This window comes from Peromyscus maniculatus, chromosome 9 (assembly GCF_049852395.1).
Source record: "Peromyscus maniculatus bairdii isolate BWxNUB_F1_BW_parent chromosome 9, HU_Pman_BW_mat_3.1, whole genome shotgun sequence".
Taxonomy (NCBI): Eukaryota; Metazoa; Chordata; class Mammalia; order Rodentia; family Cricetidae; genus Peromyscus; species Peromyscus maniculatus.
Genome location: NC_134860.1, coordinates 114,425,350 through 114,450,655, shown reverse-complemented (window position 1 = coordinate 114,450,655; position 25,306 = coordinate 114,425,350). Strand labels below are relative to the sequence as shown.

Sequence of the window (25,306 nt, the reverse complement as noted above, 5' to 3'; positions counted from 1 at the left end):
GCCATCCACCTGGAGCCAATCTGGACCTCAGCATCCGTGTGTTTACCACTCCCAAGGCCTCATGAGACTTAAGTTAAATCTGATATTTGCACTCTGGACCCACCACATAACTGAGTGCAGGTGTGTGGAAACTCTAAATTCACCTGCTTTTTTTTTTTTTCTTTTTCCCTTCCTGCATTTATTTGAAATGTCCCAAATAACACCAGGTGACAAGAGGGATCAGAGAGTCTTAAGTGTGCTTGTCTTAAGAAATGTCAACCAGGTGAACGACTCTGAGCCCTATCACCACAAGTCTGTAAGGCAACAGGGACAACAGACGATGGTTAGAGGTGCTTGTATGTTCCTGCCAGGATGTCTGTGGGAACGCAGAGGCGAGAGGGCAAGTATTTTTAATGGCTTTCTCCTGTGCCACGCATTTCTTGTCAGATAGAAACTGTCTTGGAAGGGGGAGGCCACTGATGAGTTTAACTAATTCTGGTATCATATTGAAATGTAGATTAAAGGGAGGAAATCTTGTGTTAATGCAGCCGATTTGATGCTGGGCCACTTCCTTTGACAACATTACTTTCTTTAGTGCAAAGGAGGAGCTGATCTTTTGCTGCATGAAATTAAAATGGAATTTTACTGCACAGAATGTGAATTTCCAATGAAATTGGCTCAGATAGGGTCAAAAGTGTTTATCAGAGTGTCTAGAAGGAGGAAGAAATATCAACTGAACCTCCTGCTCCATAAAACCAAAATTCACTCTCTGACATTCACTCTAGGGCATTGAAGCCAAAGGAAAGAGTACTTAGTGCTATGACTATTAAATTCACATATAATGTTTAACAGGACAAATAAAAGTTTTTTGCAGCCGGGGGTGAAGTGTAGAGTGTCTCACATACCTGCAAGCAGTTTGATACTTTAGCTCCCTATGAAAATACAACCAGGATGACAGGTTTCCAAGTTTATATATTAAAGGTAGAATTATGTGCCTTCTAAGATGGTATGAGACTATTAAAGTCACGCAAATTTTTATAATAAAAACGGAAACCCATCGCCCTTGAGAGTAAGAAATATCCAGTTCAGGTTCATCATTCCTCTAGGTGGGAGCAGAATTTGATAGAAAGATATATCTTGTATCACATCACTTAACATGTGCTATATGCTTTAATTATTCAATAATACACTTTGAAAGTCAATTCTGAAAAAGTAGAAGTTCTGAGGATTTGCTGGAGGAAGGGGTGGGATTAGATAAGGAGATAGAAAATCAAGTTTCTCATGATCTTCAAAAGTCCATCTGGTGCTCACATTCTCCTACTGCCCCAAAACCACCTCTCAGGACTCTGACCTCAGACAAAATGACTCTGAGGACATGCAAACTACAGCAGGTAAGACCACTGCATTTACCTTATCTAAGCATAGAAAACAATGTCACTAGGAAAGGACCTAACTCTCTCTCCTCTTCTCTAGTTACGCCTTCTCCCTGCATGTTTGTCAATCACCATTTCTACGGTTTGCCCGGAAAAATTCCAATATGAAGGAACTGAGCTGACCCTTGAGGCATATCTCTAATCTCCATGAACAATATAATACTGCAATGAGGAACCACGAGAGGCACTTTCATACAGCAAGCTACAGGCCTAAGCACATATGTGTGCAAACACATGCAGGTACACATGTATGCACACACATGCAACCACATATTCAAAAACACACAAAAAATGAGGGGCTTAGGAAAATTTGTTTTGCTCTGATATCATGTTTGGGTAGGGGTACATTAGTACTCTTCATTCATGGCTCTATGCTAAATCCAGTCCCACCCCCATTTCTATGGATCTTGTGGATTTAGCTGGGGAAGTATCAAAGAATAACAGTTTGTGTTATGACGAAGTCTTCTAAAATTCCAATTCAAGTATCAGGAGATAAAATGCCAACAACACACCCCAGTTGATGTTGTTCTCTGCATAGTTTCATAGACTCTATCAACATAGAATTCTATGAATGTGGTTATGATAGAAACCCCACAGCCTGCAATAATAAATTATTTAATTTTCTGTGACCATGCTCAAAGCTATTCCTACATATGAAAAAAGTAGATCTAAGACAGACTATGGAAACATTTCTCAGCTTGAGTAATTTCAGCACTGAGAAACATTTAATAAATTAATAGTAATTTCAGTTACAAATTATGAAGAGAGAAAAAGTGGTCTTTAAGGATTTCCCAATCACATTCATTTATCTACTTACTTAGATTCTCTATAACATATGTGATATATAACTAGATATATCATTTATCTCACCTGGAGATTAGCTAGACATAACAGGTCTTGCTAATGATAATCAACATTAGAGGCCACAGGTAAAGAAAATGCACAGCTAAAACTTAAAGTGTACATATACGCATCAATCACTGATTGATCGATTGTATGGGAGAATGACTATGATAGGTTCATGGTCACAAGACCTAACACAAGCACAGACAAGAGAGATGGCATAAGGTGACATTCCTTGGGGGAGCTGAGTTAATGCCAGTAAATTCTTGAATTTTTTGGTCCTTGAAATTTTCAAGTAAATAAGCTAATATTTAAATGTGGAAGAAGGGATCTCCAACAAGAAACTGCACAATGAACTCAAAGACATAAAATAAGATCTTAAGTTGTCCTCTGTATTCCAAGAAATAAAAGATGAGGCTGTTCCTCCCTCTATGTGTCCCCTTCAATTATGTCAAGCTGTACAATATCTTTTCCCCACAGCCTGCCCAGATGTTCCTTTCCACACCAAGATGCTGTGGTGACAGCAGACATTGGATTCTGCCAAATCCCACTCCCTCCAAACATGGCCCTGGGTCTGAAAACTGCCAAAATTAGACTTGGTGAGTGGCACAGTGGTTAAGGGCAGCAGACAGCAGGACCTCATTAGCCAAGTGAGGCAGCCTCTGCAGCTCTGCTACCATAAACTCACTGACCTTGCAGGTGACAACCTGGGGACCTCAGAGTGGGAATCCCAAACAAGCAACAGAAATGCCCTGCCCGGAAGGAGGAGCAGGACAGACTGCAGCCCACCACATTTTAGGGATTTCTGGAAATTAAGAATCCTAAGGAAGATTACTCTCCAGGCCCTTGCTAGGTGGCTGGATATTAGAAGCTAAAAAGTTTAAAGATGGCAAGATGTTACAAAGTACTTGTATTCCTAAACCTCCAAGTGCTGTCTGATGGAATGGTAGCATTTGCTTTGGATTTGGCCATCTTTAAACTCTGAGTTCTCTCACTGTCTGCCTCTTGAAATATAGTGAATTTAAATGTATGTTAGAGAGGCATGGGTGCCTATCATTTGGTGTATCTCCACATATAAATAATCACTTTGATTACCTGGGCAAATCGCCTAAGGAAACAGATGAAGGGATGCAAGACATTGTAGAAGAAGTTAAGGATTAGCAAGAGTTTCTCAAAGGGGAAATAGTTTGCATTGGAGTTAACATACTTGGACTGATTGGTCTTCTACAATCCCTGCATATGACAACCAAGTGTGGCCAAGCAAAAGAAATCAGCACTTTTACAAATGATTGGTTACAATTTACTTCCATGAATTTAAATGTACATCCAAATGGGTACTTTTTGAAAATCTTTCACTATAAAGATTTATTATAAATGATCCTTTCATGTCTTTAAAGGCAGCTACTGTTTAGGGACATTGATCAACATACTAAAAATGTTTATTTTTTTCCCACAAGTGTGAGAAAACTAAGATTCATATTCTGCTTTGGAGGGTCTTATTCAAACCAACTCTATGGCTGTGGTTCGATGTTACGGCTCCAGTAAGGGCTTCAAATGCTAATTCATGAGTTTCTAAAATTTCACAACAAAATTTATAAAAATAACTTTTTTTCCTTTTATTTTATTTTACAATACCATTCAGTTCTACATATCAGCCACGGATTCCCTTGTTCTCCCCCCTCTGCCACCCTCCCCTACCCCCAGCCGAACCCCCCATTCCCACATCCTCCAGGGCAAAATGCAATCAAGAAGGTTGTTTAATTAATTCCCAGAATTACACAGGGAGAGTTTCCAACACACTGCCCAGGATGATGCACATAAACTGCCATAGACCTACTGTCTCTATAGTGTGACTGATCTTCACAAATCGGAGGGCCTGACTGTGCAGGATTGATAATGATAACAGAAGAAATTCTGTCAGCGTGATCAAGGAACAAGACACAGAGAACATGGGAGTGAACAGTGACATCTGAGTCTGGCTCTCTATGTCATGAAATTGTTACATTGCTAATAAACTGGTCAATTTAAAAAAAAATCCATTTTTTTCTCCTTGTCTTAAATGTATATAACCTATTGATTTTTGCAATCACAACTTATAACATATAAAAATACTACCTAAACACAAGATACTACAGAATTTGTATAGATAGCTGTCATGAAACACTCATATACAAATATCTCTTATAGTATGCCTCAGAATCATTTATAAAAAATTACAAAAACATCTCATAAGAAAATTTTAAATGCTTCAACATATGTAACTTTCTACAAAAAGCAACCCTGAAAAATTATAGTTGTATATTACAGTACCACTAAAAAACCTTAATACTATGACTCCATGAGACAAAGTATATTAATTAATAAGTAACTCTGTAGACATGCCAACTGATAGCAATGCTGACTGGAGCACAGTAGCAAACTTACAATGGTGAAATGGAATATTTTAAATCTACAAGGGAATGTGGATGTCTGTAGGAAACAGCAAAAAAGCACTTGTTGGAGGTAGATTATATTTTCAGATTAGGGTATATTATATTCCATTCCATGGCATTAAATCTTTGTTACAATTTAGTTCAGAAATAGCAAAGGGAAATTATATTAGAGCATAAATGAGCATGGCAGCATCCATTTCACCCTGGATTAAGAAACTTCTGTGTTAACTTGTTTTATTACAAAACAATAACCAGTAATAACCAAATGAAAGTATTTTTATAATGTATTGTGATTTAAATGGCTGCTGAGTGCATTAGAGTGTTCACATTGTACTTGGACAGGATAATAAATGAAATGTTTCATATTTCTCTGATCTACAATGTCATGGACAGATTATTGAGATACTGGAATAGTTATGTAGGTGTGGCTAGACTATAGCACTTGGCAATTCAAACAAGGAACTAGGAGCTGACATAAGGCATTTTGAGGATGCAATTAAAATATGCAACCAGCTGGCCTTAAGAAGGACATTATGATTAATGATGTAAGAATCTTAACCTATCCTTAGAAAGGATGTCAGAGCCAACTGAAGCATCATTGAGATTTTTTTCCTCAAGTTTACAGCCTCATCTCTTGCCTTAGTCTTCAGAATATCATGTTGCTCTGCCTCCTGTGAGCTTGCTAACATCTCATTTCATATGAGACAATCTTTCAAAGTAACCCCAAGGCATATTTATGTACAAGTTTTACATATGTGTACACATACATGTGTAGTGTTAATAGTGGATTTCTGAAGAGCCCTCATACAAACACAGAGGGTTCTGAAACAGGGGCATTAAGAACCTCAGCCTAATCCACACTGCCTCAGTTTCCCACAGTGGTGCTTGCTCCAATTGCCTAGAATTATTATAAAGGTAACCCAAGGGTTAGGAACATGGAAGTTACTCTTTTTCATCTCAGTGACAACCAATATTGATATCTGAGGGATTAAAGTCAAGTCATGGTGTGTTATCAAATATTACCCATTAGCTCCACAGATCATTTTGTGGTATGGTATTTTACTTAAAAGCAATGTGCATGCCAATGTCATTTCCAAATTGTCCAAATTCCCATATAAATATTTTCAATGTGATTGATTCCTAGCAACCCACATTCCCAGATGTCAACTTAGGAGGGGCTGTGCAGTAGCATTGATTATAGAACAAGTCCTCCTTCACATCCAGTAGGCATGGGAAATATGACTGGCAGTAGAAAAGTCAGAGGAGGGTTTATATGAGCAAGAATTGTTGAAACCCAGGTTGGATAAAGCACAGGGACAAATAGCCAAACGAATGGAAACACATGAACTATGAACCAAAGGCTGAGGGGCCCCCAACTGGATCAGGCCCTCTGAATAGGTGAGAGGGTTGATTGGCTTGATCTGTTTGGGAGGCATCCAGGCAGTGGGACCAGGTCCTGTGCTCATTGCATGAGTTGGCTGTTTGAAACCTGGGGCTTGTGCAGGGACGCTTGGCTCAGTCTGGGAGGAGGGGACTGGACCTGCCTGGACTGAATCTACCAGGTTGATTTCAATCCTCAGGGGAGGCTTTGCGCTGGAGGAGGTGGGAATGGGGGGTGGGCTGGGGGAGAGGGGAGGGAGGGCGGGAGGGGGAGAACAAGGGAATCTGTGGCTGATATGTAGAACTGAATGGCATTGTAAAATAAATAAAAGGAAAAAAAAAGAAATAGTGTTTCATCATATTGTACCGACTGCCTTTTCTCCCTATGTCGCTGCGCAGCCTAGGCCAGTCTCCATTATCCCATTCCTCTGCTCCTGCTTTCTCTGTGTAGTTTTAGTCATCCCTATGCTTAGTGATAATTTCACCGAATAACTGACTATCTGAACATAACGTCTCAAAAGTCAGACCGCCAAGCACTGCCGACTCCCTTTCTCCCTATGTCGTGTTCCTTGTCCACTCTGACCAGAATTTTTCCTGTAACCATTCTCATCTCTACATAATAAGACTCTCTACTACATTAAAAATCACTCGCATGATGGAAACACTAGGTCTAGGGCTGTTTGTCTGTATCATCTCGGGTAGTATGTTGGAAATTCTCCAAATAACTGATAGTCTGACCCTCACGTCTCAAAAGTCGGACTATACCATCAACAAGTGGAGCTAAAGTAATATGCATGGTTGCTGGCTGGCTGGCTCTCTCCACTTAGTTAAGCCCCACATCCAATAGCAATGCCCACAGACTACAAGAATCTGCCATTTTCACTACCTTTCTAAAGACCCGTGTTTGAAATACTCATTGGCCGCAAAGGAAAACTGGTTCCCCATCATTGTCAACTGTCAGAGCACAGTCAACATTGTTCTGGACACATGAGGGAGGACTTGGATAGCTGGTTTCTGAAGGGCAGACTATGGGAACCCAGACTCCCTACACTTTGAGGGTCACCATCGGTCATAGCAGGGCATTTATTGTACAAGAGGAACCATGCTGACAGAAATAATTTCTGGCGTGTCTGATGTCCCCAGACAGAAAGCATGGCTGGAAAAGAAGCTCTTAGTTTGCACTAAAGATATAAACTACTGAAAGTGCGTTATTCCATAGATATCAGTTTCTCCTCACTGCTAGCATACCTCCTTATTCCTTCACACAAATCATTTTTCTACTATACATCATGTCAGAATTCCCATAAGAAACATAAGATGAGGATAGATACAGCTTAGCTGTAGAGTGCTTACCTAGCGTGGAGGAAGTCCTAAGTCTAAGCAGTATTACCAAAAGACAAAACATCAAATCAAAACAAAACAACAATCTACTTATTGGAGTACATGTGATTCTTAGTCACTCATTCATTCATTTCTTACATGGTACACAATACATGAGTAGTCTGACAATTATTATGTTTAATGTTAAGAGATACCGAGAGATCTTATACTTAAGAATCGCAGTAAAATGTAGATAACTGCACCCATGACAAGTTTTCTCTTATTATAAATACACGTTGTATGAGAATACATATCTGGACACTTATCCATCTCCCAGCCTTTGGTGGTCTTAAAAGAATATATTATTGTCATGGGTTGTATGATGATATCTTTGCTTATTTGATCTCTAGTCAAGTAGCAGCAATATTTTTCTATATATCTGTAGACTACAATTCACCTAAGTAGGAGTTTCCCTTCTCTTTGCTCTGACTAATGTCTTTTAAAAGGTAGGAATTGAAACCTTTTAGGAGGGAACCACCAACAATCAAGCTTAAAATTAAAAAAAAAAGAACACTTCAGAGTTCATCATACAAATAAGTATATTTCTTGGAAGCTTTTACTATAGTCACATATATTATGTATGTATTAGATTGCATTATACATTTCTTATGATAATTTTTGGTAAAACGTCTGAAAGTTGCAAGTTAAAGACTCGCGTTATATGCAGACGAGACAGAAAGGGAAAATAGGAAAAAGCACACTGAACAATGCATGTTCACAAACCATACATAGCTAATGCTCACTCAGATTCAATAGACTTTATGTCTTCTGCATCCATATAAAATATCTATGGAGTTATATGCTAAAGCTTTTCCTTGCTTTCTAAAAAGTATTTATATAGGTTAAGTTTCCAAATACTCTTGGTGCTCTGAAGAGAAGCTGGTCACTAGCCTCTAACAGGAATTTTTATGTAGCATTCATTAGCATGCTGCAAATTTCAGAGCTCCTCAGACTGCTGGCACCCTTACAGACCACCCAAATTTTCATATTCAGATGCAATTAATCCTGCAGAGTGAATGGCATCTTCTCTAATCTTTCTCCTTTTTCCAAATCTCATCTTTATGGACCAACCTGGCAAGATCTATTAAGCTTCTCCAAATCTGCTTGCCAAACACAGGGGAATCATAATTCACCAGCTCCCATAACCTTCTGTAGCTCCACTGACCAAGATGCTGACTTATTTCTTTTGCTTTCTGTGACCCATACTGCATCCATCAAACCAACTGCTTCCTACAAATTCACCCATGGATGATGATCAATTTCAAGTTTATTGCTTCTGTAATCCCTCTCTCATCGTTGCTTACTCCAAGTTACCATTTCTTCAATTGAATTTGGTGATGCTGTGGTGATAGACAATAAACCAATTTACAAAGTGCTTGTTTTTGACCTTGATAACAGCGGATCAGCATTCCTACTAAATTATATGACAGCTCACTTGAAAACTTGGGATTTACTGTTCAGAGCTCAATAGCTGTAAACTAGTTCACAGACTGATTCAGTACAGGGGCCAAGTCTAGGTGAGAGTGATTAAGAGTCTAATCAAACTGAACTGCATGTAAGCTTTTATGAAAAATTATTTTCTCCTCTATAAAATACTGCACTTTCAGTGGGCATCTGTAAAACCATGACTGCAACACTGATGGTATCATACAGAAGAAGGCAATAAAAGGCAGAGTGGCTGGAAATGTCACGAGATCTATAGTGCCGTCCACAAGTGTATATTTCAGTAATTGTCTACCTGTATGACAATGAAACTCCATAATATCCAACCTTTTACAACTCACAGAGTCATTAATTTATAATAATTGCTTTAATTCCCACTGCTCATTGAAGATGGATGCCCATAGGTAAATAGCATCAGTCTCTATTTCACAGATGACTGATGGGAGGCCTCTATAAAGGAGACAGCCCTCATCCCTAGGCATTTCTTCTGCAATTAATAAAGGGCAAGGGGTGGCTTTCTGAAACTTGTGTAGCGGGACCTTGATCTTTAAAATGACACTGCTTCAAACACTGTAATAAATTCAAGCATCCTCTCCAAACAGGGGTTTCCAGTGTGCCCAGCCAGGAGGCAGCACTGGAACCCAGCATTGTCATCAACACACTTGTGTGATTACAGCACAGCTGTCATTTCTTGACCACAGAGAAATAAAGACCCTGAGGGAAATAAGAACAACCACCCTCTTGAAATTAAAGCAATATTCCACACAGTTAAAGGGAAGTGAATATCTCAGTTCAATGTTAAAAACAAACCAAAGAAGAAAGATTAAAAATCAATATGAGAATGACGTGAGTGGGGATAAGGAAGGGCAAGGGTCGAGGGAAAGAGAGCTTGGGGGAGCAGGAGATCCCAGCTGGATCAAGAACAGAGAGGGAGAACAAAGAATAGGAGACCATGGTAAATGAAGACGACATGAAAATAGGAAGAAGTAAAGTGCTAGAGAGGCCCACAGAAATCCACAAAGATGCCCCCACAATAGACTGCTGGCAATGGTCGAGAGACAGCCTGAACTGACCTACTCTGGTGATAAGATGGCCAAACACCCTAATTGTTGAGCTGGAAACCCCATCCAATGATTGAGGAATCTGGATGCAGAGATCCATGGCTAAACCCAGGGTGGAGCTCCAGGAGTCCAATTGGCAAGAAAGAAGAGGGCTTATATGAGAGAGAATTGTTGAGACCAAGGTTGGATAAAGCACAGGGACAAATAGCCAATGAATGGAAACACATGAACTATGAACCAATGGCTAAGGGGCCCCCAACTGGATCAGGCCTTCTGAATGGGTGAGACAGTTGATTGGCTTGATCTGTTTGGGAGGCATCCAGGCAGTGGGACCAGGTCCTGTGCTCATTGCATGAGTTGGCTGTTTGAAACCTGGAGCTTATGCAGGGTTATTTGGCTGGCTTGGCCTGGGAGGAGGGGACTGGACCTGCCTGGACTGAGTCTACCAGGTTGATCTCAGTCCTCCAGGGAGGCTTTGCCCTGGAGGAGGTGGGAATGGGGGATGTGTAGGGGGAAGGGGAGAGGAGCGGAAGGGGGGAGAACAAGGGAATCCTTGGCTGATATGTAGAACTGAATTGTATTGTAAAATAAAATAAAATAAAATAAAACAATTTTAGATGGTTCTTGGTGTTTCCTTAGAGTGGATAATGAAACATGCAAATATCCAAAATTTTCATTTTCTAGTTAATATTTTTAGATATAATAAATATCAAATAAACTTCATGTTTATATTTAAAAAAATCAATACGAATTTTTTAAATTCTCAAATAATCTTAATAGAGCTACACCAGTGATGGTGAAATACTCATGGCTTTTCCTTCATCTTCCCACTGTTTCTCTTTGAGCAAATTTATTTTTAAACAGTGACGATCAAGGAGGCAGAATTGACAGCTATACAGATTCCATAATGCCACTGAAAACCTTATGTACCCCTGCAGGGACCCAACAGTTAGACCCAAAGACACTAAATAACTGAATGAGTCGATATGATTTAAATTACAGGAACTCTCTATCCATTAGATTGGCTTTTCAAAGTTAGACATTACTGTGAAAGTTTTGACCTACAGCCTAGTTTTAATGTAAAGGATAGAGTGAGATGACATTATATTTCTTGGGGGGAAAGCTGTTTCAGAAAAATTAAGTTTAGCCCAGGTGAATACATTCTCCATGGCTTTGGGAAGGTTTACTGTCTATGGTTAAACTTTCTATATCATGTTACTGACTTGGGAGAAGGGAAAACATATAAGAATACATTAAATGAAACCATATACAAAGAATTTAGTGAAACAATTAAACTCAACTTAAATTTCATGTAGAATGTCTATGATCTGGGTGTCTGTTATAACCTCAAGATTCCTGTCTGTTTTCATGAGGTTAAGTATTTAGAAATCCCACCTGACCTTATAAACTTATAGGAATAAGTTTAAAAAATGCTTCTGAAAGAAACATCCTAATAAAAATCCTGCCTGTTTTCATGAGGTTAAGTATTTAGAAATCCCACCTGACCTTATAAACTTATAGGAATAAGTTTAAAAAATGCTTCTGAAAGAAACATCCTAACAAAAATCCTGCCTGTTTTCATGAGGTTAAGTATTTAGAAATCCCACCTGACCTTATAAACTTATAGGAATAAGTTTAAAAAATGCTTCTGAAAGAAACAGCCAAACAAAATCTATACCAATTGCCACTGTGACGATTAAGATACATACACAACATAACCAAATTCTCCCACCTATACTCCTCGGTTTAATGCATCGTCACTCCTGGCCATTTATAGGAACACCTAAGTTTCCATTCATTTCTTACCATTGTCCTTAAATTGTCGACCAAACAGAAAATTGCCAGACCCCGAATTGTGTGCTCAGTTTTATCCTGGACCTTGGTTAGAGAGACTATTCTACCTGGTAAGAAACCAGGAGCCTCCCTTTCATACTTTCCCCTTTCTATTCTCTCTCTCTCTCTCTCTCTCTCTCTCTCTCTCTCTCTCTCTCTCTCTCTCTCTCTCTCTCTCTCTCTCTCTCTTTTGGTTTTTCAAGACAGGGTTTCTCAGTGTAGCTTTGCACCTTTCCTGGAACTCACTCTGTAGACCAGGCTGGCCTCGACTTCACAGAGATCTGCCTGGCTCTGCCTCCTGAGTGCTGGGAATAAAGGTGTGTGCCACCACCGCCCAGCTTCTATTGTGTCTCTTTATTTCTCACTTACATATCACTTCAGGACTTCCCCTAACCTTTCAGGATCTAGAGTCTAGATTCCAATACTGGCCCATAACTGCACAAGTTCTTCAATTCACAGTCCACTGCACTCCAATGTATCTATGTTTCTAGAAGAAGCAGATCTACTGGAGAACTGATTTCTCACTCAGTTCCCCAACAATGTTACTAATACTTGGCTCAGTACCCAGCACTTAATGACTTTTTATATATTTTGGTTCAATGATTAAGGGAAATAAATCATTACAACAATGTAAGTAATAGACATCCATTATGGAAAACCACTGAAAATATCAAGTTCACTTTGAAATTGTTAAAAAGAGCATTTTTTAAACTATGGCGTCATCCAGGGCAGGCAGCAAAACTAATGAGGGCTCTAGGAACTCTGCCTTACAGACTGATTTTATGGTTATTTTTAAGTATGCTGCCACTCAAACTACCTTTATGAAAATGTAATTGAGCTCTCCATTTACATCAATTTACAAAAATCTACTGCTAATGCTACTACCATATACATAATAATTAAATGCATGTAATCCCACAATGATATTTTAAAGGTAAAAATGTAAAAGCATGCCATTAAAATAATATCCATGTTAATAAGTAGGTATCTGTTCCAAAAAGTGAGGTGACTGAAAAAAAAGCTAGATGTTTTATTTATAAAGAAAAAAACATAGCTACAAATAGAGAAAAAGAAAGGCATACTGTAACAGCACTTTACACATCACAAATTGCACAGACACTACCTCAGAAAATTCAGCATTTCAGAAAATATGGTAACTTGTTAAAAATGCAAAAATATGACAAATACTTTTTTCTCTAGAATAAGAGTATTGTCACATCCCTGGATAATTCAAGTATATGATTACTGTACAAGAATATTTTCTGTTGGTAGTGAAATAGACTTAGGTTCTAGGGTAGGTACACCATGAACAGAATGCATGTTGGCATAAGGTGAAGGATGCTTGAAAGTTTCAAAAGAGGTTGTGTTTTTATTTTGCTAGAAGGTTTCATTCATGGCAGGGGGGTGGCATACAAACAACAGTAACAACATAATAGTGCCAAAGGATAGAAGGATCTGTAAGATATATCTGTCATGAAGAGACTTAGACTAACTAAACGTAATACCCCTTCAAATTCTAGAATAACAACATTTTATGTCATTGAGATATGAGTTACTGGTCCATAGTCATTGGCTGTTGATTCACAATATCAATACATTCATCCACTTTTTCTGTCTTAACAAATATTGGCTGGAAATACTTTATGAATGTGCCTGTAATGTATACAATAATCAATTATCTCGGAAAATTTGGCATAGCCTTCAGTTTGAAAATCTTATTGATTAACATCAAGCTCAACATTCCTCAGACCTCCTTCTGCTGAGAGCTTCTGGATGGAAGCAGGAAAGAAAAATGGCTGCAGCACAGAACAAAGCCAGCATATTTAACACAGCACTATGAACTGCTTGGAGAAATTCCCATAATGGGAGGCAAGAGTCAGAGGTGAGTGAGCCTGTGTGAACGCGTGAGAAGAACGTTGTCTAACTGTTATTCTAAGTACACTCCTAAAAGCTGCTCCAGTTCACTGGTACTCGGGTTCATTCTCTTTTCTGAACACAAAATTGGGCTTTGATAGTCCTAAACTAGTGGCCTGTTTCAGAAGGAGGAAGGGTGTGTTTAAAACACATTTCCCAACGCATTGTGGAGAAAAAAAAATGCTCAGGCAAGGAATGGCTTCATCACCTTTCACTGGAAATGGCTGAAATTGGCAAGTTTGGGTACATGCATCCAGTAGAGAATCCAAATAAATTCTCTTTTCTTCTGCCTCCAAATTAATTTTGATTTTCATAGTTCCCATGTCATAGGAGGAACTTTTTGTGTGATATGGAATGGTGGATTCTAGTCAGGTTTGCAGCTCCCATAAAATTCATTCCTAAACTAATTCTGCTAGGACACCCTATCTCCACATTTAGCCAAAAATCACATGCAGATTTTTCTACTAAAAAGGGTATAGGGCGTTAGTGACAAAAAACAACCTTTAAACACTCAGCAGAAGATCCTATACAAAATGAACATGTTTTGTTGCCTTATTTTTGCTAAATTTGTAACCTCATATGGAGAGTGCTTGTTTAGGTAATGCATTGATTGCTTCACATGACCAAAACATAATAGTTCATGTTACCTATTGAAGAAAAAATCACACACAGAGGCTTTGGTGCTTGAAAATGTCCAGTGACCCCATTCTCCTCATTAATTACCAAGGTGGTAAGCTCCTCCTTGATTCTAATTTTAAACATGATTGATCTTTCTTTAAAATAACTTCAAGCTTAGACATTTAAATAGAAAAGTGTCTTAAAGGATATGAAGAATAGACTTGAATGGAAATGGTGGATTAACAGTTGCTTCTGTGTAACCAGTAAAGCATTTATTAGGAACATAAATAATAGACTCATCTGCTGTAAGAGAAAAAGGTAAGAGGTGTGAAGAGGGCAGTGGTGGTGTTGGTGATTTTTCTTAGCAATAAACTGACCAAGCCACTACCGTGCAGTTCATGAAGATGCTGGTCAGTAGTGGATGCCAGGGAGGTACTCTTCCCTTTAGAAAATGGACATGCAAGAGCATGGAACTGGCAGAAAGAATATCCAGGTGCCAGAGATACAACCAGAGGCAGATATGGCATGAAGAGAGAGGAGAACTCGAGAACAGAGCAGGCTGTGGAGCACACCAGAAGCTCAAAGTGAAATATCCATGGAGCACTTGGCAATCAGTTGACTGGTACTACTCTGGCCATTGCCTGTGCCTGCTACACCAGAACTCAAGAGTGCCGTGCTAAACATGAGGACATCTTTGCCAGATGCAGCATAGATTTCTCCCAGAGAAAAGGTAAACATATGTGGGTACATCTTCCACACTACGTGAGACTCTCAATCTAGAAAGTCCCACACATTGAATGAAAGAACCAGAAAATATCAGCGAGAAAGTTGTAACTGATAGGACGTCAGACCAGGTAACTCTGTTGTAAAGTGGACTTTCCACACTGATTTCCCTATCACTGGGTGGGATGAGTTAACTTAATGTGTCTGCATTACTTAGACTGGGAGTCCTCTCCAGAGCTGCAGTGCTTGATACAAAGATCACAAGAGGAGTCCACAAAAACTATACCATTCCAAGATAAACAAACAAATAAATAAATAGATAGATAGATAGATAGATAGATAAAAGAAACCAAAGGAATAATACATTCTATTTCATATTATTTCTTTTTATACATTTACATTTATATTGCTATTTTATTTATGTTTTGTTGCTTTATATCTATGGTTATGGCTATCCTTTCTTTGTATTCAAGTTTGCTACAATATTTTCACTGCTATTCCAGTATCATTCCAGTAAACTCACAAACGTTTCTTCTCATTCATAATTTACTCATTTTCCCCTTTATTCATTCTCTTATTTCACTGCTTAATTATTCATCCATGTTGCTCTAACAAACTGTATTATTTCCAATCAGTGCCCTAATGCCAGCAGCTCTGAACAATGTTAGGGAAGACAGAGGAAGTAAACAGGTATCTTCTACAGGATGGTAAAACTGAGCCTGCTGCCCCAAACAAATCTTTCATTAGCTTAGTTCCTAAATAATAATAGAATCAAACTCCAAGTAAAGACAGCTCAAGAAGAAGACTTATATACAACGAAAGAAGAAGGAAATGTGGAAACAAAAAATTAGAGGACACCTACATCCCAACAGATGTGGAAATATAACAAAAATATTACTCAAGGTAAAGTTACAAATATTAGTATTTGGGCACCAAATTTGGAGTTCCTAATACCATAAAATATACACTAAAAGGAATGACAAGTTAAATAGTACCACTATGATGATAGTGGAATATACTTTAATATGCCTTCCCATCTTTAAACAGAACTTTCAAACTAAAACCAGTGAAGAAACTTCAGAGTTTAAAATCAGAGCTAAAGTTTACTGTAGATAAGTTAGATGTGGAAGTGCCAAATATACTTTAGACATGCAGTTAATATATAGACTACTTGAGGATATGCAAAAAAATATACGAATAAATAAAATTTTCCAGAAGTACAAATAGTCAAAACGATGTATTTTTTTAATTGTCAAACATCCTTTGCCATCTAGCACATGCAAATTCAAACAACTCTGAAACTCCTTCTCACCCTAGTCTGAATGATGAAACTTCCAAACTTGTTTAGCCATCCAGGAATCAGTATGAAGAGATTTACAGTGAAAGATAGAATTGCCATCTGATCCAACTATGGAACTTCAGAGTATACTTTCAAAGGACTCTAAATTTCCCACCAAGGTATCTCAACATCCATGCTTACTGTTAGATTATCCACAATAGGAAAGAAGTATAAATAGCAGCAGTACTATGAAAAGATAAATCTAGAGATATATCACTTCATCACTTTCAGTTATCTAAGCTAAGGATGAAAAAACTGTCCAAAGATAATAATTGGAACAGATGACACACAGAATCAGAAAACCTGGGCCATGGATGGTTTTCCACTGGAGAAGACCAGCAACTATTTTGGTACCTTACAAGGTATCCACAGCTTTCTCGAAAACATACATCTAAAGTGAAATAAAACACAATAGAAGGTGCTAATTGACAATTATTGTTAAGATTCTTAAAAATACTAGTCTTTTGATGAGCATTTACAGTGTCTAAACAAACTGGAATATTAAAAAGAAAGTTTGTGTCAAGAGCCTTATGGGTAATAAATGCATTTCCCGTCTTCTCAATATTTGGAGTAGGTCTGTTATTAATAGATGACTGTAAACATATCTCATGCATGTTACTATATTTTAAAAACATAGGCAAGGTGCCTTGTACTATTGTGGAGCCAGACAGGGTCACATGTTAAATACAGCCTTGCCACCAATGTCTCCACATAACTATGCTTGATGTATTATCTTAGCATTTGTCACAATCTGTTAACATCTTCCAAGAGCGATCACACAGTATGAAAAGCCATGGAGGCCCATGGGACTCCTCCTTTCAGAAGTAATGTAGGCACAGTGTACAGTCCAAAGTAGATGTGACAACTGTTAAAGCAATAGTTCTTCAGGCTCCAGGAGAGTCCAGCAATATACAGGAATGGCTGCCAGCTGAGTACAAGCAAGCTGTGAAGTATCCATAGGTCTGAAACAAAAGTCCTGCTGGAGAACACAATAGCTGCCTCATTAAAGACTGACGGTAAATACATTCAGTGGCTTCACAAAGAACAGTGCTCTCCTAGCACTAGGATAGTTCCTTTTGGTGTTTGTACCATTTTCACCTTTGAAAAATCCTTCCCCTGGGGTTAAATCTTGGACTGTTCAAAAACTGTTTTTATAAAGAAAGTACAAGATCATTATTACTTAGGTTAGGACTCAGAAAGTAATTTTTTTTTTTTTAGCAAATTCTTACAACCTTTTAAACAATATGCTTTATAATAGGTACTAGTTTTCAAAGAGCTGTATCTCTTTAGGAAGACTTCATTCAATTCCTTTAAATTTCAAGTCTTAGGTTATCTAACTTATGCTCACATTCAATAAAAATGGCATTTAAATTGTGAGAAATTTAATATTTTATGTGGAAGACGATGTAAATTTTGCTCCATGTGGTCTCAAACTATGTAGATGAAAGTACATTGTCTAGCCCATTATGTTCCATGACAAAGATAGAATGGCTTCGCACCCTGACATAATGTCTAATTTATGTGTGTAGATTCAACACATACTTATAAATGAAAACATTGAAGAACAAAGAAAAATAAGCAATCTCATCAATAAATGAAATAAAAAAATGAACAGTGCACAAACAATGGACTACAGATAGTCAATAGACATATGATTCAATATAGAGATTCTAGCTTATTCCACTCAAGATGTCAGTCATTAAGAAATCAAACAGCAATGAATACTGGGAAAGATATGTACAACTACTGAAAATGTAAACCAATCCACCTTCTATGGAAACCAGTATTGAGGTTTCATAAGAATCTCATAAAAATACATTTATCATATGATCCCCTATACCACTCTTGGGTATTTACACAAAGTAGTCCAGGTCAGCATATGAAAGAGACACTTGCCCAGCAATGTTTATTGCAGCACTATTCACAATATAATAGTAAGTGAACCAACCTTGGTTTCCAACAACAGAGGAATGGGTAAGGAAAATCTAGTACATACACACATTAGAACTTTCAGCCATAAATAAGAACGGAATTGTCATTTGTGGGAAAGTGGATTTAACTGGAGTGAATTGGGCCAGTTTAGAAAAACAAATATTCTTTTCTCTCATTTGTGGCTGCTGGATTTTATATAGTTACATAAAATCATGTATGTATGCACTAAATAAAAGTACAAGTAGTTATATGGAACAACAAAGGAATTAAAGAGACATGGGGTGATAAAAGGGAGGTCACCAATGACCAGAATACAGTGAGCCTGGAGGGTGGAGCAGAGATATTAAACATATAACATAAATGTATACAAGATTAAAACAGTAATAATGGAAAAAGAAAATTCACCCCGAATATATAACATTTATAATTTTTTCATATCACATGAATGTCACTTAGTACTTATATGTGATACGAAAAGAATTAAAACACAGTCTCTATATATTAAGCAGAGTTTTAAAAGATTTTTACAAAATTTCCTAACTGCTTTTGATATTTAAGTATTTGAGAAAAGTTGACTTCTGAAAATAACTGTGAAAATGCTTACTGATGTCCTTAAAACACTCACTAAGATGTTATTTATTTGTAACTTGACGGTTGAGTGGGAAACAATAATGATTTCTAAGATCTGTTAGCAGGTCAGTTTGTCACATGACAGAGATTCAATGGAATCTATAACTCACATGCTAATGGTGAAATGAGAAGGAGAAAAAGGAGCCCAAGGCAGCAAGAAAAATTTGTAGTCAACCAGTGCTCCTCAAATCACAGGAGATGGACCATCTGGTTCCTGGATTGGACAATGCTATAATTTTGCACCATCACCAGTAATATATCAGCTGTACTCTGCAAGTTGGTGGTATTCTGATAATATTTTAACTTCCTTCTAACAGCTGCAAATCAAAGCTTTTTATGGTTTTTGAAAATGAAAACTAGAGCCTTCCCAGTAGGCCCCGGTATGTCTTAATCATTCATCATAAGTTTACACACTGAAGTTCAGTATGATCCATGATGAATGAAGGGCTAGTACTTTCCATGTCAGAATAGGCAAGAAAATTAAGGTGTCAAATATGTCTTGCAGAGGACGGTTCCACTGCTTCATTACAAAATTCAATTTAATACAGTTCTTCAGTGTTAGCTGATAAGACATATTTCAGTTTGTAAAGACTCAATGGGAGCATTCTTTTAAAAAGTGAATTTTAAGATTTTTTTTTTTAAATTTGGCTTCTCTCAAAGAAAGCTGTGTAACACAGACTGTATCATATAATTTTCACTTAATTCTGCCCTGAACCCTGTATGTAGGTCCTCACACATATTCTTCATAAAAGGGCTGGGGTCTTGTCAAGGACTGTTACTCCCTAATGAAATAATACTAAACATGGTCTACCTTATCATACATACTGCTGAATGCTTATTTAATTTAAAATTTCATATCCAATCCAGAAAATTAATTTAATTACATGAAATGAAAGTATTTTCCTTCTACTTTTCTATTCTCTCAACTAAAGCATTATCATGCAGAAAGTAATTGTGACATTGAACATTTGATCTTTGTTTTTTGTTTTGTATTTTTTCACTAGGCAAAAGGTAATCAAGGATAACTGGTTTGTTTGTTTTGAGACAGTGTCTCATGTATAACAGCAATTGACCAGGAACTCACTAAGTAGGCAAGGCTAGCCTTGGACTCAAAGAGATCCAATTGTCTCTGATTCCCAAATGTTAGTATAAAAGGCATGTAGCACCACCTCCAACTTAAGACTTTGTGTTTTTTTAAACATTACTAATATAAATCCTACAACATTAATACTTTGACTATACCTAGGAAATGGTCATTTTCCCACTTGGTCAGAATATGACTACAAAATAATGAAATGCAGTTGAAGTTAGTTCTTTTCCAAATTAATCACCAAAATGAAACTTAAAGTAACATCTAAAATCAAGGAGCATCAGTTGTGAATGAGTAGATTGTGGAAAGTGACTAGAATCTAGTTTCAAGCAAATGACTAACACAACTGCCACAGAATGGACCACATTAGCCAAAAAGTAGCCATTAAGTCAAGATTAATTCCAAAGTAATTAAAACTACCAAATTATATTTTTTCTGAGTTGACAATAGAAAAATTTGCTATATCTTACTGTGAAATGTAACCTGAAAGGATAATTAGTTTTTGGAGCACATTGTTTGCAAAGTGCAATGTAACTCAAATATAGGACAGGGAAATGCAGTTGTTTTGTATTTTGGTTCTCCCAATACCATATATATCTAAAAATAGGCAATGCATGTTTCTTTATGCTAGAGATATTTCCCCTTTAAAGTCTTGTGAAAGTAGTATGCAATAATTCTATGTCTATGAGTGCAGCAAAAAGAACATGAGAATTCATTGTCCTTTTCATTGAAGATGCACTTTGATCTTCAAGTGACAGTGTGCTAGGTCTTCCATCTCTTGTCTTTTAATGAGAATCTTGACCCAACTGCATATTCCCTGTGTGATCCAAAGAGATTCTCAGAAGCTGACAAGGTTAATGGAAATACTCTTCACTCACACCATGTGCTGCAAATAGATCTATACTTAGGGACTTGGCTGAGTCCACAGACAGCTAAACTTCAATACTTACATTCATGTATAACAGTGCCTGTTATCCTACTAGTTACAGGGTACAGGGATTATAGAAATAAAAATATTAAAAGGGCTTATTTTGTTCTGATTTGTGTGCACATTGGAAAGATTCTTCTCTTACTTTTATAAATATTATTAATTTTATTTTTCAGCAGCACAGAATCCTCCTTCTGATATCAGTGAGAAACATTTTATTGGTATTTCTGACCTATGGCTATCCACTGGAAAATCATGTTTCCAATTATCTGTGTCTGTACCCTGGCTAACTACATCTGATGTTTGTACGCACATGTGCCTTATTACTTTGCATAGTTAATCTAGAATGTTTTAGCTCCAAAATCATATTTGAAGAACAGACTGGATTAAGTGGCTGAGTACTGTGGGCTCTGCTCTAACATCTAACAGTGTGCGTGAGACTAACATCTAACTGTTTGTTAGTGAGACATGAGAAAGTGAAGGTGGTGTGGAAAACCACACTTCAGAGAAGACCTACAGCATAAGGATTGTGTAGTTCCTCCTTTGATGTGGAGCCTCCAGCCACTCTGACTGGGCACCCCTTTAAAGAACACACTGAGTTGTAAAAGTTTAAACTTGCTTCTGATGAATTTTTCACAGAGCACGCCTTCCTAGTGGCTGAGTTCTGGAAGAGGTTTTACTGGTCTCACAGTAGACCTGTTGATCTTAGGACGGATTTTGATGGAACGGGTTTTTAAATGGCTTGGAAGTTTTCTAAGAAATGACTTATTTATTTCTGAGTTTTGCTAGGTATTTAGTCTTTTCTTTGGTTTTCTAAAAAAATATTTACTCTTCACACTTTCCATATGATTTTCATAAAGATATGTAATTTTCTGAGATTCTAGGCACTTGTTTTTTCCATGAAACATCACCCACTCATTAGTCAGTACTCAATAGAAGGTTAAGAATAAACACACTTTGGATGGTTATTTTGCTTTGGGGATTCATCTTGGTGAATTACATATAATTAATCATTCTGTTCTCAAGAAAAATACTCTGGGATAAGTAATATTGCCTTCATTTGTAAATGAAGAACCTTAAGACACATAACATTTAAATAATTTTCTATGCTATTGAATACAATTTGGATAAAAGTGCTTTAATAGTCTCCAAAAGCACTTGCCAAATTAACATCAATTGCAATACATTAATTATTCATAAGAAGCATGTGTTACTTTAAACAATGTTAAAGAACTATACAATGGTTCAGGTGAACAACTTAGTTTGGACTGCTGTGAAAATATACCCCAGATGGAGCAGTTGAAGAGACAATAACAAATTGTTTCTCAAAATACTAGAGATCAAGAAATACAAGAGAGGTACCGGAGTTCCAGGAGCTGGTAAGGGATTTCTTCTTGGATTACAGAAGACTATATGAGAAAGATACAGAAAGAAATTGAGATCATCTATATCTTCTCAAGAGCCTTTACAAAGGTGCCATTCTTATGATGAAAGCAACTTCCATGGAACCTCTGAAAATGCCAATGCAATGGGGATGACAGCAGTAACACAGGAATTCTGAGAGGACATGAACCTTCAGTCTATAGCAATGAGCAATGGCATTTTCAGAATTCCCAGCCCCAATGGATTTTTTCACAGGAAGATGGAATACCAAGCATGGATTGGTAGGAGCCCTGACCCTCAGGGACACTCAAGATCTGAAAATGATCAGTGGCCTTTTGATGGCAAACTGTACCCTGGCTTTTAAAACATCCAAGTATGAAAATGAGAAACTTCAATGTAGTTCACACTTCATGAAAAACTGTAAGGCCTGTGGCCAGTCCTTATTTAAAAAAAAAAAAAAAAAAACAGGTCAAATTCTAACATCTTCTCATGAAAAGGAGACATGGATATACTTGTGAGGTGTTCTAATGACTTCTGCTGATGTCTACCTATGATATGAAATGTATGGAAAAGATGAATGATGTTATTGAGTGTACATATCCTGGCTTCAGTACTTTTCTGTACCAAATGGTGGCTGGCCTATTTGGGATCCTGTCTTAAGAGTTACAAAGTCAGTAATTTTTTTATTTATTCTTGTCCCATTGAAAGGCAAAATTGGCCTTTAGACCCCTGGACCTGTATTATACTGTGTAATTCAATGTGCCCAAGTTCCCACTGAGCAGCAATGGCTTCCCTCTGAGAACACAGAGATCTGCCGGTACAATTGTCTTCACAAGGACCCTGGGCCTCTGGGTTCCTACTTGAAAGGCAAACTTGCTATCTCTCACCAAAGGATCCAGTCCTTATTTTTTTACATGATGGGATATCAGTTCTCTAGTATTTGGGGACATAATCAATCAAACTGGTTCTTTACATTTATTCCTATGGACTTTATCCAGGAACAATAAACATATTATGACTTCACGGATTCAGGTTTAACCAGGAAAGTCTGACATTGGAATGGTCACCCATTTGTGCAAACCCTGCGCTCTCTGGGTCATTCTACACGCTACCAATGTGCAAGAGAAATGATGGAGTAATTACCCAATTCCCCAAACTAGGTTTTTGTTTCAGAATCTCTCTGACATATTTTAATGAATATAGAAAAGCAGAACCTTGCAATACCAACACTGAGTAATTATCAGTCACTAAGTAAAAAATCCTGATATCAAAATCAAACATTATCAGGCATCAATTGTCAAATTGTAATGGATTTTCACAGCAAAGAATGATAATTCAATTTGACTGAATTTCTGAACACACACATTTTACAATCTCATAAAGAGGTGGGAGATGAGAAGGCAGAAGCCCAAAACTAATCACAGATTAATAATGCCAGGGACATCTCTGGACTGCAGTTGGGTAGCAGTAAGTAGCCTATTGGAGAGTGTAAAGTACAGTGTAAAACGATTGGGTGGATTAGAAAGGAGAGAGCTGGGCTAAGGATATGGCTCAGGGCTAAAAGTACTTGCTGCTCTTCCAGAGGACCTGAGTTCAGTTCCCAGAACTCCCATCAAACTGCTTAAAACTACCTGCAATTCTAGATACAAGAGTTCTAACACATTCCTTTAACTTCCGTAGATACCTGCACAAATATGGCATTAACACCCATGCACACTCAGACACAGACACACACACACACACACACACACACACACACACACACACACACGCACACACACAAAATGAAATATTTAAAATTGGGAGAGCTGTAGGAAATGTTAATCCTACCCATCTTGATCTCAGTAACACTATGTTGAGAAGAGAATAAGAGAAAACAAAATTTACTAGAACCCTAGAAAATCAAGTTTTTAATGCACTTTACAACAAAAGCTTAGTTTTGCCTAAGATAATAGCTAAATCAATTCCTCTACACATTCAATGTACATTAAGCACGAACATCTAAAGTAGTCAGTTTACTCAAATTAAATAGCCAAGTGGCACAGTAATGGATTTACAAATTCAGTTTTCATGTATGTCTCAGAAAAGGTAACTCAGTGTTTTTTATTTCATGTCTGATGTTATAGACACCTGTCTTCTTATATATAGAAATGTAGAAATATAAAAAATATTTCCATCATGCTGTTGTTTGACATCTGGATAATGTCAATTTCTTTAAACGATCTACCATTTAGCCACAAATTTAATTTCCTTCTAAAATTGATCCACTTACAGTAACCACATAACCTCAAAAATAACTAGTATGTTTTTCCTTCTCCAAACCAAAATTATGTTAAAATAGTTTTAAATGCAAGAAAAAAATTAACTTCAGGAGAACTGAAAAGAAATGCCATTCTAACGAATCCAGTATATTAACAGAAATATGCCTTAAAGTGTAAATTACTTTCCCATGAATGAAATTCAATTTATGATTCAACAGAAAAGTCTGTGTGTGGAATATCTGAGAATCTGCATCTGCATAGACTTCTCAGAAGCAGAGACCAACCGGAGCTGTCATAACTATTATGCAAAACAAAAATGAATAACAAAGCAGGCAATTTCCTAGAGTAAATTAAAATGCAATCGCAGGCACTTCATGACTATTTGAGAGTTCTCTTTTTCTCAATGACAAGCACCTGCATGTCTTCCACTGCTAGTTCTATTCAAAACACAGAGAGAAAATGGCGCTAAAGCCGTACCCCAGAGGTATCTGTGAACCCTTGAGATCTTGTTTGCCTCAAGTCGCCTTGGTGTATCTACTAGTATCCAGACAGAAGCTATGAGGAAATAGCCATCTTAGTGAATGAGCAAATCCTGTGTCTAGGGTACTCTATCAATGGAAGGCAAGGTCTTCACTCACTGTATTGTTCTAGAGTTTCATAATGAGCTGTTTGGAGAAAATGAAAGTGCAACCTTTTTTTTTTTT

The 25,306-nt window shown here is 37.4% G+C and overlaps 1 protein-coding gene across 1 annotated transcript in view; it reads right to left on the bottom strand.

Annotated features, from left to right (window-relative positions):
- Gpc6 (glypican 6) overlaps window positions 1–25,306 on the bottom strand; it is a 1,071,780-nt gene that overhangs the window by 800,578 nt on the left and 245,896 nt on the right. The window lies entirely within an intron of this gene.